General features: G+C 46.0%; 1 long non-coding RNA gene across 3 annotated transcripts in view; it reads right to left on the bottom strand.

Annotated features, from left to right (window-relative positions):
• LOC147576178 (uncharacterized) overlaps positions 1-17,229 on the bottom strand; it is a 147,834-nt gene that overhangs the window by 30,115 nt on the left and 100,490 nt on the right. For 2 of the 3 annotated variants that reach the window (XR_015241846.1, XR_015241843.1), the window contains exons 4-5: positions 16,645-16,752; positions 16,089-16,305 (exon numbers count right to left, since the gene is read on the bottom strand). This is a non-coding gene — a long non-coding RNA (uncharacterized LOC147576178). Of the gene's footprint in view, positions 1-4,279; positions 4,418-16,088; positions 16,306-16,644; positions 16,753-17,229 lie in introns of all 3 variants that reach the window. The other variant, XR_015241845.1, reaches the window with a different exon arrangement.

The raw sequence follows: 17,229 nt of genomic DNA on the forward strand, positions 1-17,229 counted from the left end.
AAGGAAAAGTTTTGAAGAATAACAAATAAGACAATCAATCCACCCTTTCGGCCTGGAAATAAGAAGTCTTCAGAAACAGACAGTAAAGTTTGAGGACACAACAAAGCCACACCCAGCTCTCCTTCCAGTCGCTAATTGTCCTTGCCTAGGAAACAAACAGCAGGTTCCGGGAAAGCCAGATGTCTTCATGTCTGTGCCCAGCATTTCTTTCTGTTTGCCATCCCCACTGATTCTTTCTTTGATGTGCCTTCCTTTTGCATATGCAGGTGCAGCGTAACTTAATTTGAGGCATGGGCAAGGTGGTTTTCAAAACCAGCTCCAGTAACACGGAAAGCGTCTACAATTAGGGTGAGGCACTTGAAAGGGTTCTTACATTTCATTTGGAAATTGATCTCTGCAGGGCTTGTTCGTAATCCCCATTACAATTACTGGGGATCAAGAAGGCTGGGAGTGCTTTCTCATTTGGAAGAAAGGCTAAGCGGATTTGCACAAGGCTCTGTTTCCAGGCAGGGCACCATAGCTGTGTCTGGACGTCATGCTCTCGTTCAGCCTGGGGGTGTGAAGAAGGGCAAGGAGATGCTCATAGGAGAGATGAAAGACAGAAATGTGCCACTGGGCAGTTTAGGGGCTTGTGAATCTTTCTGCGGATGCACTTCTAATTCAGGGCAAGGCCGGGGGAGGGAAGTGGGCTGGTGAGAAAATGGAAAGCACATTTTAAGCCAGGGAGAGCTCTGAAATCTTATTATGCTGAGTAATTGCAGAAGGCTTAGAAACCCCTGGACCGCTTGGGAGGTCTGGCATCAGATGAGGACACAGTGATGTGATCATGCCTGCGTGGAAGTTGGAGAGCCCCAGAGGAGCCACGGCACCGGATTTCCTTATTGCATGTCCTTGAACTTGTTCCTCCAGGGCCACGCAACGTGGGGATGTGTCTGTGCTGGCCCTTGAAGCAACTGGATGCTTAGGTCAGGAGGGGCTTCATTCAGAAACTAGTGGCACAGCCAGATGTCCACCAGACCTCCAAGAGGCTGCCCCAAGAAACAGAGAAAGCTACAACTACCTTCCACTGATCCCCTCTGTGGAACCCAGAAGGATCTGAATTCTTCTCCTTTGTGTTGATATACAAATCCAAATAGCATTAAAAAGAAATTTTAGGGGCACCTGGGTGGCTCGGTCGGTTAAGCATCCGACTTCGGCTCGGGTCATGATCTCACGGTCCGTGAGTTCGAGCCCCGCGTCGGGCTCTGTGCTGACAGCTCAGAGCCTGGAGCCTCCTTCGGATTCTGTGTCTCCCTCTCTCTCTCTCTGTCTCAAAAATAAATGAAAACACTAAAAAAATTTTTTTTTAAAAGAATGAAATTTTAGGGGCACCTGGGTGGCTCAGTCAGTTAAGCAACTGAATTCAGCTCAGGTCATGATGTCTTGATTCTTGAGATCGAGCTCTGCGTTGGGCTCTCTGCTGTCAGTGCAGAGCCCGTTTCAGATCCTCTGCTCTCCTCTCTCTCTGCCCCTCCCCTGCTCACTCTCTCTCTCTCAGAAATAAATAGACATTAAAAAAAAAAAAAAGAAATTTAAAAAAATTTTTAAATGCTGAAGAGCCCATAAACCCTCCAGAGAGTCATGGTGTGGATACAACTTAATAACGGGAATCACTGAGCAGGACTTGGCTTAAAGAAAACTGAACGTGTACGGTGCCTTTTGGTCTACTCCCCATCGGAATCAGAGATTTGAATCCGGATGACTGGAAAGTAACACTTCACTTCTCTTACCTCACCTGCTTCCCCACTCAGTTAAGAGAAAAACTCCTAGAATAGAAATGTCAAGACCAATTACATGTACGGTTCAGAACTTAATTTTTCTGCCTTTCCGGAAGCTGCTGCATTATCATTCATCAAGGCAAAGATTGCAACACTGTAGCTCTGCAAAACCTTCACAGAATCATCTGGCCCTTGTTTTTTGTTTTTTTTTTTTCTACTTTGTTCCTTTTCAGTTAATGCAAAAGAATTTTTTCCCCCTAAACATCTCCCACTTCAGGAAAGACTTTGACAACCCCTCATAAGCCTGCATATTTTGTGACAGATCTATGATTATATTTAAGGAGGCTTGTCAGGGGAAGCACACTCAAGCTTTTTTTGTTGTCTTGATTTTAAAGAGTGCAGTGAACTCACTGATGTTCTAATGAGGGCCTTCTGCATCTCAGAAAAGGGGGCGGGGAAGGGTGGGACTTACAGAAGGTAGTAGTTACCATTAACAAATAAAAAGCAAAACAAATAAACATTCTGAACTAAGCCATGCTAAAGAAAATCGGTCTGGATCAGGGAAGCTGGGGCAACATGAGCTGAACTGGTCTGGTTGAGTAAAGGGGTCCATGGTGGGGACAAGTCTCCCAGGACACAGAGGTTGTAGGTTTTGTTGTGGTGGTTTTGCAAGGCAGCGGTCAGTGGATACAGCAGGAAACCAGATTCCCTCTGATTACAGAGAAGAGCTTTACAACAATGAGACATGTTTGCAAATGGAATGGACAGAAAAAAAATCACGCACTCCCATTTCCAGAAGTGGTCAGGCAGAGGCTGGGTGATCACCCGGCAAGGAGCGTGTGGAAAGTGTTGCTCCTTTGGGTTGGAGGCAAAACTAGATGACAGAAGGCCAAAGGCGCCTTCTAGCTCTAGAAGTCTGCCATTCCCTGGCTTTGGACCACCAACAACCCACTCCGGGTCTCGATTTCCTTTTCAGAAAGATGAGAGCCATGACACAAGATAGACATCTAAGATCGTTCCCAGCCCAAGATGGTGTAAGGTCATCACTTGGTCAACTAGTGTATGTTGGAAGGAGTGTTCAGGCATCCTAACTCACTGCCCAACTTGGAAGAGGTCACTGAACTTCCCTGGGCCTTGCTCTGGGGTCTTTCCTATAATCTGTAGACAAGATTGAGGACTGGGTCACAGTACGCCCACCAAATACTTGAGGCACCCCAGTAAAGGGCAATAGGTCGAATGACTAAAGTCAAAACATCTGTGAGACAGAGGTTTTCTGAAGCATATTACAGATGATATCAATGAGGAGGAGCACTGACAAGGCCTCAGAGTTTCCAGTCACAGGATGTAAGAGGGCTCACCACGAGGCTCATGATGGTGACCCGGCGTGGGGAGCAGATTTCGGGTCTAAAGAGCCAACTCCCCAGCAGGGAGTAGGCACTACTCCTGCCTCCTTCCCAGAGGACTTTACAACTTGCTGTACCCCAGGGACTCTTCCCTTTTCAGCCCCATTCATGTTTGGTATACAGCTGGTGCCTAAAATATGTTCGGATGAACAAAATAAGTTTTTTTTTTTGTTTTTTTTTTTTTTTAATTTTTTTTTTTTCAACGTTTTTTTATTTTATTTTTGGGACAGAGAGAGACAGAGCATGAACGGGGAAGGGGCAGAGAGAGAGGGAGACACAGAATCGGAAACAGGCTCCAGGCTCTGAGCCATCAGCCCAGAGCCCGACGCGGGGCTCGAACTCATGGACCGTGAGATCGTGACCTGGCTGAAGTCGGACGCTTAACCGACTGCGCCACCCAGGCGCCCCCAAAATAAGTTTTGCTGAGGGAAAACATCCGTCTATAGCAAATCTATTCTAAACTTCTATATCAACTTCAAAGATGCACATTATATAACAGATAATTACCTTGATAATTGTTGTTGAAATACCAGAAAGGAGGGGGGGGGGAGGGATAAGGACATCTGTGGCAGCATAAGGACATGTGTCAGGGCTACCAGGCTGGATGACGGCCTGGATGCCTTGAGACCGTTCCCTAGCATGCTCCCTAATTTCTGGTTAAATTTGTCCATGATTGAATGAACATCTGCCTCCCAGGGAACCATTTGTCCTTATACATAGAGAAAAGGCATTCACACTAATCCAAAAAGCATGTTGACTTATTTTCTCTCTAAACTGTTGGGAAAAGAAGAGAGTAGGGCTTCTTTACCTATACAACTGAAATGCAAAGACTTTAAAGGCTCTTTTCCTGCTTCTTATGGTTTGGATCTCCAGGCCCCCGACCAGAGAGCTCCTGTCTAAGCGGCCTGCCCCTGAGTGAAGTAACAGAATGATGGGAAGAATCAGATTCTCTCCTGCTCCCAGGACCCTCTCTCATCTTCTTCCCACTTCTGAACACTTACCCCAAGGCCCAGTGATAATACCCCGTAAGCATTCTGTTGATGCCTATTTTGTGATAGTCATCAGATTTCATTCCCCATTCAGCTCAACGGTCCAAGGCTCCCGGATACACTCACGTACCTCTGTATCACATGAGCAGTGCCCTCCCTGTCCAAAGTGGGGCTTCAAGTGATTGCTGAAGATATAGCTAGTCTATGGCTTAGGGTGTTACTCTTCTAAGAATAGATACATCATAAGACTTTGGTCCAAAGAATGAATCTGTTAGAGGCAAAGAAAGAAGGGGATAGACAAGTTACAGAAAACCCTAACTGCATAACATGCAGCTCTTCCCGAACAACGGTTAGGACACATGAACTGAAAAGAGACTATTTTCAATTAGAGCTATTTTGAAAAATTCAGAGTGTATGGTTGCCAAGTATATGGTCCACCCACTTTTCAAACTATACAGGTCAATGGATGATACCTACTTATGAGTCTATGGCCTCTAGCGACAATTATTTTCCAACTCTTCCAATGGTTTGCAGAGAGGAACTAGTCTGTACTCCCTTGAAGGAGTCTGGTTTGAGGTCTCATTACTTGCATACAAGTGTTTGCTCTCTGCTTAGACAGTAAGCTCGTTGACAGCAAGGATCTTGTCCTAATAATCTCCATAGCCACTGTGCAATAAATATGTGATGGGTAGATGGATGGATGGTTACACCTCACTGGGGCCCACAGTGGAAACTGGAGATGCTGTAGGGACAGATTTGTACAGGTAGATGTGGACGTAAGAAGACACCAGAATGCCAAGTAGAGCGAGAAATGGAGGACAGAGCCCTTGGTCCGGCTGGTTTCACAGAGGGACAGGAGAGGGTCTCTGCGCCTTTGTTTCTCTTTCTACCAAAGGAGTAGGTTTAAACCGTCTCCAAGGCCCCTTCCAATTTGAGATGCTTTTGGACCACAAACTGTGAATCACCACTCACTGGGCCCTGTAGAACACAAGCTACTTTCATCAGAAGGTCAGTTGGAAGGTGGCAGGCATGTTTTTTTAAGCACTATTTTAAGGATAATCCTTAAACCTTAATCATAATTCACATGATGAGCTGTTTTCCTCCTACAAGAGGAAATTCTTGCATTTCAGAACCTGCAAGCATGGAGCCCCTTGTCATAGCACCGAGTCCAAAGAACATCCTTTGACTTCCCTCTTCTTTGGTCCAATGCTACTGATTCCTCTGTGCGAACCTGCCAACTTGGATGCACCGGAAGATGGGTCCCACAGCCATCCCACCACACCCACCCCTTTTCTAGCCGAACCCTGACCTCTGCCTCTTATTATAAGCCAGCGTATACAAGGCAACAGAGACTACCAACAACTCGGTACACACAGAGCTATTGTGAGTCAACTGCTCCAAGCGCATTCAAGTTCAAGGGAATGAGGGGGAGAAGGGCAGAGGGATTCGAATCTTTGACCTGTCACATGGAAGAAGAAAGGAAATCTCATGCTTCTATCTTGTAATGTCTATCATCTTGGATCACAGGCAGTGAATCTACTTTATTATGTCCCTTTCCTTCTCCCAGCCCTAAGTTAGGGCTGCTGGCTTGGAAGGCAGGCTACCTTGGCCAGGAGGGGAACTGAGAGACTGCATCTTGGATGGAGCCTAACGCAGAGTAGTTGTGCTTCTTGAACCACCATCAACAAGCCCTTTTAACGTGCTGTAGACATTGGGAGGTTTGTGGCTGGAATCTTTTTCTGGGGAGATAATACATGCATCAGTTTCCTGGGGCTGCCATAACAAGTGACCACAACCTGAATGGCTTCAAACAACACAAAGTTATTCTCTCATTGCTCTGGTGGCCGGGAATCTGAAATCAAGGTGTTGGTGGGGCAACAGGGCCTCTGTAGGCTCTAAGAAAACAATCCTTCCTTGCCTCTTCCCAGCTTTTGATGGTTGCTGGTATCACTTGCCCTTCCTTGGTTTGTAGCTACATCACTCCAACTTCGGTCTCCATCTTTACAAGGCATCACCCCTCCCCCCAACCCCGTGCTGTCTTCACATGGTCTTCTCATAAAGATACCAGCCATTAGACTTAGGGCCTACCCTAATTCAGCATGACCTCATCTTAATTAAATACATCTGCAAAGACCCTAGCTCTAAAGCGGGTCACATTCTAAGGTTCTGGGTAGACAAATTCGGCGGGGGGGCCGGGGGGATAACACTATTCAACCTAGTACCACAGAGCAAAGGGCAAAGTCCACAGCCTAGAACTCAGGAGATCTGGGTTCAAGGTCTGGCTCTTTTATTTACCAGCTACGCAGACATGGATGAGTCATTAAATGCCCAACGCCTTCGCTATAACACGGGAGCAACGCCGACATCTCAAGATTGTTGGGAGACAGGAGTGAGAGCTTCTGGGGGACTGGGGTACGGAATTCCTTTGATGCAATGGTAGCACTCAAGTCCACCACTAGGCTGGCTAAGCTGGAAGTCACAGAACTTTAGGCGACAGACAGCTTCTGAGACGGCGCCCAAAGACTCCCACCTCCTGACATCCACACCCTTGTATAATCCCTTCCCCTTGATTATTGACTGGACACGTGACAACTCACTGTCTACTGAATCTGGCAAAAGTGCTGGGCTGTCACTCCTGAGCCTCCAGCTTGTGTCTTGTTCACCGTCTCTTGCTTTCTCACACCCTCGCTGTGATGGACAGCAGGCGCCATGTTGTAACTGCCCTACAGAGAGAGGCCGACATGGCAAGGGACCGAGGGAGGCCTGTGACCGACAGCCCAAAGAAATTGGAGGATCCCGCCATTACCACTTAAGTGAGCTTAAATGTAGATCCCCCTCCCCCCCTCAGTTAACCTTGAGAGGGCTGCAGCCCCAGCCAACACCCTGATTATAGCCTGTGAGGGACCCTGAGCAGAGGATCCCATCCAGATTCCTGACCCACAGAAGTTAGGAGAATAAGAATTTGTTATTTTAAGCCACTAATTGTGGGATAGTTTTTTTTGTTTTTTGTTTTTTTTTAACAGCCATAGAGAACCAGTTGCTGCAGATTGAATGTTTGTGACACCGCCATCGTCTCCTCATTCTTAGGTTGAAACCTAATCCTCAGTGTGATGATATTAGGAGGTGGGGCTTTGGGGGACGTGACTAGGTCATAAGAGTAAAGCCCTCATGAATGAGATTCGTGCCCTTACAAAAGAGACTCCTTAGAGCCTCCTCTCCCCTTCTACCATGAGAGGACCCAGCGAGATGACAGCCATCTATGACATGGAATATGGCCAGACACTGAATTTGGCAGCTCCTTGATCTTGGACTTCTCAGCCATTCAGAACTGGGAGAAATAAATTTCTGTTGTTTATAACCCATCTCCAGCCTGTGGTATTCTGGTACAGCAGCTCTCACTAAGACATTAATTCAGTTTGTTAAATCAACTTAAAAATTGAGAAACAGGGGTGCCTGGGTGGCTCCGTTGTTTGAGCATCCCCCTTCGGCTCAAGTCTTGGTCTCACGTTTTGTGAGTTCAAGCCCCTCTTTTCTTTCTAGGAAGCAACTTTGTTCGTGCTGGCACTGCTCAGTTGGGCTCGTACTCGAAGAACTGAGCCCCGAACACCACGTGGCATAGTTTTTTATACGTTTTCTGCTTCTTTGTCTCCCATGTATAGCAACACACAAACATGCAGTCTGATTAAGTGGTCTCATGTTACAAAGTCATGAGGGATGTTGTCACGTACATGTATAGCCAGGTTTCCTTGAGGGGTTTTTTAAGGGTTTTTTGGAGTTGTTTTTTTTTTTTTTTCCCCTGTCCTTAGGGAGGGGACCATACCACAGCCACACGTTTGCCACATCTTTTACCTTGCTTAGAATGCCTTCTGCCAAGCCTATCAAACTCCTATTCATCCTGAAAAGCCTACCTTAAGTCCCACATTCTCCGTAAAGCCTGTCCTAACCCAGTAGTGCCCTAGAGTTGGCTCATATAAGCTCACAAGAGTCAACTGGTAATTTTTCAGGAATTTTGCAAGCCAATTATTGAACATGGGCATTGTTAAAAATTATGCAAACTTACAATGAAAGAAATTATATTAAAGACAGAGGTAGGGGCGCCTGGGTGGCGCAGTCAGTTAAGCGTCCGACTTCGGCCAGGTCACGATCTCGCGGTCCGTGAGTTCGAGCCCCGTGTCGGGCTCTGGGCTGATGGCTCGGAGCCTGGAGCCTGTTTCCGATTCTGTGTCTCCCTCTCTCTCTGCCCCTCCCCCGTTCATGCTCTGTCTCTCTCTGTCCCAAAAATAAATAAATAAATAAATAAATAAATAAATAAATAAATAAAGAAAGAAAGAAAGAGGTAGTAAATGCTCAGAACTCAGTATTCTGAACTATCATAATACATTTGACAATAATCTATGCTGGAGCTTAACTGCCCCGCCTCACCTTTGCGGCAGAGCTACTCTATCACGGTGTGTCCTTGTGTGTCACTTCCCAACTTCACATCTCGTGAAGTCACCTTGGCGACTTGAAATTGACCGTGGCGGCATTACGGTATTTACACCGTGGCAAGCGGCAAATGCGACCAAAGAAAACTTCAATTTTCTTCCCAGGAGCTGGTCGTTAAACATTTTTACCAGCACCACCACTGAGTCCGGCCAAAGTAATCCCTCTGAATTCTAAACTCTCATAGTGCTTCCTAACTTTTCTGCTCAGTGAATGGTCACTTGGCATTTGCTGCCCTAGTTACCAGGTGCATTTCTTGTATGTGTGTGCACACACACACGCACATATGCCTTCTCCCCCTAACTGGGTTATTGTCAGCTTTAGGGGCGGGAACAACATCCCCTTTATGCTTTCTGAGCTGCCCTTTCCTTAAATAACTGAACAAAATGCATCCTCCTCCCCCGGGTGAAACCCAGCACCGTCTCTAGACTTCCCGGCACTCCTAGGGGCTCACATTCTCACCATCCCCCCTACTTCCATTCTGGCTCCTGGCCTCCCCTTGCTGCTGCACTTCTGTTTCTGCCCCCCACCAGCCCCTACCATTCCTCCTTCACCACCACCCCTCTCCCCAGCCCAGCACCATGGACATGGCAATACAACTTTACCAAGGGTTTGGATTAGATAGAACTGGAGAACAGCACAGGAATCAGTAATAATTCACACCATCAGGCATCACTTCCCTGATAGACACATTCCCGTCACCAGGGATCTCTCCTTGCCCTTTTTCTCAGTGGTCCCCTCTCCACCAGGACCTTTAGCTCTATATTTAAGAGATCTCAACCTTAGGGGCGCCTGGGTGGCTCAGACGGTTGGGCATCCGACTTTGGCTCAGGTCAGGTTCTCACAGTTTGTGGTTCGAGCCCTGCGTCGGGCTCTGTGCTGACAGCTCAGAGCCTGGAGCCTGCTTCTGATTCTGTGTCTCCCTCTCTCTGGCCCCCCCTCACTCATGCTCTGTCTCACTCTCTCTCTCAAAAATAAACACTAAAAAAAATTTTTTAAAGAGTTCTCAATCTTCTGTTTCCTTACCCACAAAATGAAAACCACAATTTGTATAACTTTATGATGCCAAGAGATTTGCTATGAATCACTCCCCAACTAAGGACCCATTTTGCACGTGAAAAAATTACGATAAAAGCTCTCAATAAGTTAGGTATAGAAGGAATGTACCTCAATATAATAAAGGCCATATATGACAAGCCCACAGCCAACATCATACTCAATGATCAAAAGCTGGAACTTTTTCCTCAAAGATCAGGAACAAGGCAATGATGCCCACTTTCACTATTTTAACTCAACATAGTAGTAGAAATCCTGGCCAGAGCAATTAGGCAAGGAAAAAAAGCCATCCAAATTAGAAAGGAAGATGTAAAATTATCTCTATTTGCAGATGACATGATACTATATATAGAAAACCCTGAAGACACCACCAAAAACTGTTAGAACCCAATAAACAAATTCAGTGAAGTTTCAGGATGCAAAATCAATTCGCAAAAATCAGTTGTGTTGTCATACCCTGATAATGAACTATCAAAAAGAAAAATTAAGAGAACAATTTTATTTACAATTGCATCCAAAACATCTAGAAATACATTTAACCAAGGAGCCAAAAGACTTGCACACTGACAACTGTAAAACATTGAGGAAAGAAGTTGAAGACACAAAGAAGTGGAAAGATACTCTGTGCTCATGGACTGGGGGAATAAATATTGGTAAAATGTCCACACTACCCACAGGAATCGACGTATTCAATGCAGCCCCTATCAAAATCCCAATGGCACTTTTCACAGAAAGAGAATCAATAAACCTAAGATTTGTATGAAACCACAAAAGACCCCCAACAGCCAAGGCAATCTTGAGAAAGAAGAGTAATGCTGGCTGTATCATGCTTCCAGCTTTCAAACTCTATTACAAAACTGTAGTAGTCAAAACAGTATGGTATTGGCATCAAAATAGACACATGGATCAATGGAACAGAACAGAGAGCCCAGAAACAAACAAACAATTATGTGGTCAATTAGTTTACAACAAAGGAGCCAAGGAAACGGGGAAAGGGCTGTCTCTTCAATAAATGGTGTTGGCAAAACTAGATAGCCACAAGCAAAAGAACGAAACTAGACCACTGTCTTACCCCAGACGCAAAAATAACTCAAAATAGATTTTTCAAAACTTGAACACAAGACCTGAAACCATAAAATTCCTGGAAGAAAACATAGGCAATAAGCTCCTTGACGTCAGTCTTGTGATGAGTTTTTTGGATTTGACACCAAAAGCAAAGGCAACAAAAACAAAAATAAGCGAGTGGAACCACATCCAACTAAAAAGCTTCTGCACAGCAGAGGAGACTATCAACAAAATGAGAAGGCAACATACCGAATGGGAGAAAATGTCTGCAAACCATGTATCCAATAAGAGGTTAAAATCCAAAATATAGAAAGAACTCATACAACTCAATGGCAAATATATATATGTGTGTGTGTGTGTGTGTGTGTGTGTGTATACGTATATATATATAATTTTTAAATGGACATATATATGTATATATGTATATATAAATAAAATATAAATATATATGATTAAAAAATGGACAGAGAAACTGAATAGGCATTTTTCCAAAGAGAACATACAGATGGCCAACAGGCACATGAAAAGGTGCTCAACATCATTAATCAGGGAAATGTAATTAATACTACACTGAGATACCACCTCATACCTATTAGAATGGCTAGTATCAATAATAATAATAATAATAATGACCAGCATTGGTGAGGATGTGCAGAAAAGGGAAGCCTTGTGCCCTGTTGGTGGGAATGTAAGTTGGTGTAGCAACTATGGAAAACAGTCTGGAAGTTCCTCAAAAAATTAGAAATAAAACTACAATGTGACCCAACAACCCCACTTCTGGGTATTTATCCAAAAGGATTTATTTCTTTTAAATGTTTATTTATCTTGAGAGAGAGATTGAGAGCAAGCAGAGAGAGAGGACAGAGAGTGAGGAGAGAGAAAATCCCAAGCAAGCTCCATCCTGTCAGCGCTGAGCCCAATGTGGGGCTCGAACCCACAAACCGTGAGATCAAGACCTGAGCCAAAACCAAGAGTAGGATGCTTAACTGACTGAGCCCCCCAGGTGCTCTAACCAAAAGAATTTATTTATTTTTTCTAAATGTTTATTTGTTTTTGAGAGAGAGACAGACAGACAGACAGACAGGCAAAGTACGAGCAGAGAGAGAGGAAGACAGAAAATCCAAAGCAGGCTCTAAGCTCTGAGCTGTCAGCACAGAGCCTGACGCGGGGCTCGAACTCACGAACTGTGAGATCATGACCTGAGCCAAAGTCAGACGTTTACCCAATTGAGCCACCCAGGCACCCCCTAATCAAGAGGATTTAAAACAGGATGTTGAAGAGATAGCTGCACACCCAAGTTCACTGAAGCCTTTATTCACAATATCCAGGAGGTAGAGGAAACCTGAACGTCCATCAACAGATAAACAAAATATGGTCTATACATGAAACGCAATACTATTCAGCCTTTAAAAAGAGGAAATCCTGTCATGTGCTATAATAGGAATGACTCTTCAGGATATTTTGTTAGTGTAATAGGCCAGTCCCCAAAAGACAAATACTGCATGTTTCCATTTATACAAGGTATCTAAAGTAACCAAGCTCGAAAAAACAGAAAGGAGAATGTGGTTGCCAGAAGTAGGGAGAGAGCAAAAAGAGGAGTTCTTGTTCAATGAGTCTAGAGTTTCAGTTTGCAAGATGAGAAAGTTCTAGAGATCTTGTTGTACAACAATGTCCACACTGTTAACAAAATTGTAATGTACCCTTAACACTTAAGAGGGTAAATCCGTGTGTTTTACCACAATTTTTTTTTAAGAGGGCACAGACCAATCTCCTTCTAAAAATACGTGATTCTACGACAGAACTCTAGAAACAATACGAGGCCATCATGCGTGTGCCTGATATAAATTAATTTTGGACTCTCTGTGGTTTTGGAGTATCTAGACTGCTCTTCCCCACCAGCATCGTGGATAAGTAAGAGGTAAGTTTGATGAGGTGTTCAAGTGTCTCACTGAGCCCACTTTTAGTCTTGGGACATTCCATACACTCCATATTCTTCTTACGATGGGAAAAACCGGCTTCTCTCCCGTTACAAATGCAAACGCACACGGCAGACACAGCCAAGGGATGGCCCCACATGGGGAGTCCTGGACAGAGCCTGTTATCACCACTCGAGGCTGGTCTAGTTCCTGGCCCAGCACTTGCCTCTGCTAAACCTCCTTGTGCATCCAGAACCCAGACGACTGCTGCTTACAGATGAGCTTCCTTTCTGCCGGAGAGCAGCCTGCTGGGAAATACCACCCTACCTAAGTGAACTTACAGTAGATTCTTTAGAAGCTGAAAAATCCTCTTCGCCCTTCATTCTTTATTTTGTGAATTAAAATTTTTGTTAACAGTGTTTTCTTGAAGCAGGGTTTCCCCTCCAATCGCACGGGATGGTTTTTCTAACACTTATGCCAAAGGATGGCCACCCATCATCATAGTGGCTTTGCTGGAGACTCTAAATGGCTTCCCAAGGCCGCAAGCCTCATGTAGACTTGGGGTTGGGAAAAGACCAGTTTGGATTTTGCAAGTGCACCACAGGCCACCTCCCACGCCTGAACGCATTTTATCAGAATGATCTGACGTCCAAATTAACGTCAGATGATTTTAGCCCATTTATGTCACAAAATCACGCATTTTCAGAGCCAGAAAGGATCTGAGAGGTCTTCTAGGTCAATGCCCTCATGCTACCGAGGAGGTAACTGGCGGGCACTACGTCGAAGAGGGCCATCAAATGACACCTGCTGGCCCAACAGAGACTGGGCCAGAAGCCAGCCGGACCTCCCAACTCCCCACTATTATATCTTCCCATTACGGCCTGTCAGAGTTTCCAGATAACCACAATATTGACAAGACCCGGCCAGCGGCCCACCAACTTCAGTCAATATTTGCTATGAGAAAATTCCAGCAGAACCTAGAGATTTGGAAATTTGTGTTCATGGGGTTCGATGTGTTCAACCGGAAAAAGGGGCTTTTTGACTTTTCTGTAAGCGATCTGTTTACTTAGTTCACTCCTGTGGAGTGTTTTGTACCAGATTCATGCTCAGTAAATTCACGTTCCACAAACATCCAGCCCATTTCTCCTGCATCCGCACCCCTGGAAAGGACGCACATGACAAATGCCTTCTGGGCCCTTGAGGCAGTCTAATAGGGGTAGCAGGTTAGGTCTAGGATGTTTTCGTATTCGGTCCCCGGGACTTCACTTAATGGGACCAGTGATTCAAAAGCCAGAGGACCTGGCTTTGAATTAGGGTCTGACCAGTCCCTGTCTGACTCCCTCAGAAAGGTTCAGTCCTGACCTGGCCTGCAGGAGGGATTTAAGAAGCTGTAGCCCTGAACTCTAAGCTTCACCTCATGCCAACTGCTAATTTCCTAAGTCAGCATCCACACTTTGTTCTACTGAGCCCAAGGGGTAGCCTCTCATGGCATCATCTTCCGGGTTCCACGGTTTGTTCTCTGCACACTCATTCACTCACTCTCCCCCGCAACCTTACGACAGATGTCCCTACTGCTGGGTTCTGGATTCCCTGTGCCTATATGCTGCCCTCCTCTTGGGACACAGGACAATCTTAACTAGACTTCTTCAGGGCTGAAGGCTCACCTGGCTGGTGGTTCTGATCCTACATGTCTATACATTCAGCTGGTGCCCCAGAAGAATGGGGGGCCTGTAGACTAAACAGCTCTCTGGCTTCCCTTCCAGTCTCTACTACGTCTGACCCATCCCTCCTTCAGCTCTTGGGTCCTGCTCCAGATCAAGCCTATATTGTTTTATGAAAGTCAAGGGGGGCAGGCTAAATACACATGACTTAAAGAAGTGCTGTGCACACATAAATATGCAAGCACATGTATTATTTCTCTGGTCGTTGGCATGAAGGCATACAGGACAGGGCGCCAAGAATTTGGCCACTAGAACATAAAGCTGTTGGGTCTCATAAGGTAAGTCTGATTATTCATTGTCTCTAAAGTCATCTGGTTTTGAACAGGGGCTGAAACGTTCTCACTGAATGCAGATGAAAACTTTGAGGATCTGAACATGGTGATGGGTCCATCCTTGTCCCCGGGCTACCATGGACGTCCCTGATATGTGGAAACTCACTAGCCATAGGAGAGAGATCAAAACAAGACTTTGAATATTGAGCACCTATTCTGAAAGCATGTGTGTATATGTTCCTTATAAAAATACCAAATCGGGTGACATAACGAATAGTCTGTTTCTACTTAAGTTTTGTTGATCAGCAATCCGGGTCCATGATTTCTTCCCCTTGACAACTGCCAAAAACATACACCTTCTTTATACAGTTCTCAAAAATGAATCCAGCCTGGGCCGTTGTCCTATGCTCAAGACTTGGCTTTTTCCTGGAGCCCTGAGAAAGGTCACGCAGGAAGTGGAGTGGGAATAAGCTGGCGACCCCTGGGTGGAAAACAGTGCAGCCTTAGCTGACAGAGCAGCAGAGGAGGCCCCCAGAGGCCCAAGAAGATGAAGGCTCCCAGTTGATTTGGTGATGGGGTGGTAAACACAAAGTCAGGAGTATGGTAGTCACGGAGGCTGACCGCGCTGAGTACGTTACGGAACAACTAGCGACAGGTCCCCTTTGACCTCTCGTTCTGTTCTGACCCCAATAATTCAGAGATGTAAGATTTGTACAGTCAGTTCTGAAGTTATTCACATGGTAATTCCTTACAAGTATGTATTTGGCTCGCAGACCTTTGAAATGGTGTTGTAAACTGTCTTCAGTTGGATTCACCAGGAGTAGAGTTCGAAGAAGATTCACGTGTGAGTGATTTACAACGGAGGAGCTCCCATGAGAAACCAGCAAGGGGGCGGGGGTGGGGGGAAGGCAGCAGCTACAGCAGCCCCAGGGCCATCCACCAGAGAAGGTCTCAGGTGGGAGCCTCTGGAAGCAAAGCACTCAGAAACTGGGGGATGGGCGCACAGATCCAGTGAGCAGGCTCCGGCAGGGTCTGGGGGCAGCACTCATAGTGTTGCTACACCTAGGCCAGCTCACTTGGTCCCTAAACAACTCAGGGAGGCAGGAGGGATTATATCCTCCATTTACAGACTGGGGGAGCTGAGATAAAGAGAAAGTGCACCCGAGGTCACACACGAACTCACCTGGCTGAGTGACTCAGGGTGGCTCCGTCGGTGCAGCATCAGACTCTTGATTTCGGCTCAGCTCATGGTGCCACGGTCACGGAATGGAGTCCCACGTTGGGCTTTGCACGGACAGAGTGGATCCTGCCTGGAATTCTCTCTCTCTCCCTCTCTCTCTCTCTGCCCCTCCCCGGCTCGTGCATGTGCACGCGCTCTCTCTCTCAAAATAAATAAATGAACATTAAAAAAAAAAAAAAAAACTCACCTGGTTGTGCCTGGTCTTCCAGACTCTTCTTCCGCTCTACCACAGAAAGGGATTCTTCCTACTGTCCGTGACAGTTTCCCACCTGGCCTTGGCGATGTGTGATGTGCGTCCAGGGGGAAGCAAGGTAATTAGCAAGTCAGAGCAGCTGCGTTCCAAAGCCAGCTGGAAATCACTTTTGGATTTGTTGCTGTTGTCAATTATCCAGCTTCTTAGCCCCCTAAATCAGAACAGATAATTAGGATTTGGGAACAGTTGTGTGCTTAATAATCTTAACAGCTCTAGGAAGCGGACTTCAGAATAGGGCTGTTTTGGATAGACATTTTGATAGACATTCTCCTAATGTGCCTTTGCGTTGCCCCAGCCTGAATCCGGGCCGCTCCTGTCTGGGGCAGGGCCCTCCCATCTGCTCATTCTCCACCCACGTCCTCCTGGCTGTCAAGACCCCCTGCTTTAAGCCTCTGGGCAAGTCTTGCCGGAGACCCTCATTGCCCCCAGAGGGACTCCCCACTGTGGACGTTGGCTGTGCAGCCTTTGGGCGATGTCTCGTCCTGCCTACCTTTCTAATGGGTTTGCTTCTTTCTGCCCAAAGCGAAGATCTGCTTCTTGGGACCGGGTTCACATCCAGCGCCACATCTGAGTATCGTCTACGAAGTCCAGCATGATGCTTTGAAAACAGTAGATGCTGGCACGTGCAGTCACTCAATTTCGGAGACCGAGAAATGGAAGCGCTAGGAGAAGCCCACCCAGATAAAGCGGAAGCCCACCCAGATAAAGCGCAAGCCCCGGGCAACGGTTAGCTGGGAAACGCTTCCTGTCGATTTTCCTGGTTGAAACCAGGATGGATCTGAGATCTCTGTTGGAGACCACCCCTTTTAGGGCTGGCAAAGAAAGGGACAGGCTCTGGAGTCAACCTGACGGCCTGCATTATTAAGCGTGTGACCTCAGGCAAACCTACGTCCCTTTTCTCTGCCTCTCTTTGCCACTCTGTAAAGAGAAGTAAGTGATAGCTCCTGTCTCATAGGGTTGTGGGGATTAAATGAGTCTCAGGTGTATAAAGAGCTTGGAAGGGTGCAGATTAAGCCTGCCAAATCTATTATTATCATTACTATTGTTCTAGTTTATCCAAAGGATAAAGAATTTG

Source organism: Puma concolor, chromosome D2 (genome assembly GCF_028749965.1).
Source record: "Puma concolor isolate L17-30 chromosome D2, mPumCon1.1.hap2, whole genome shotgun sequence".
Taxonomy (NCBI): domain Eukaryota; kingdom Metazoa; phylum Chordata; class Mammalia; order Carnivora; family Felidae; genus Puma; species Puma concolor.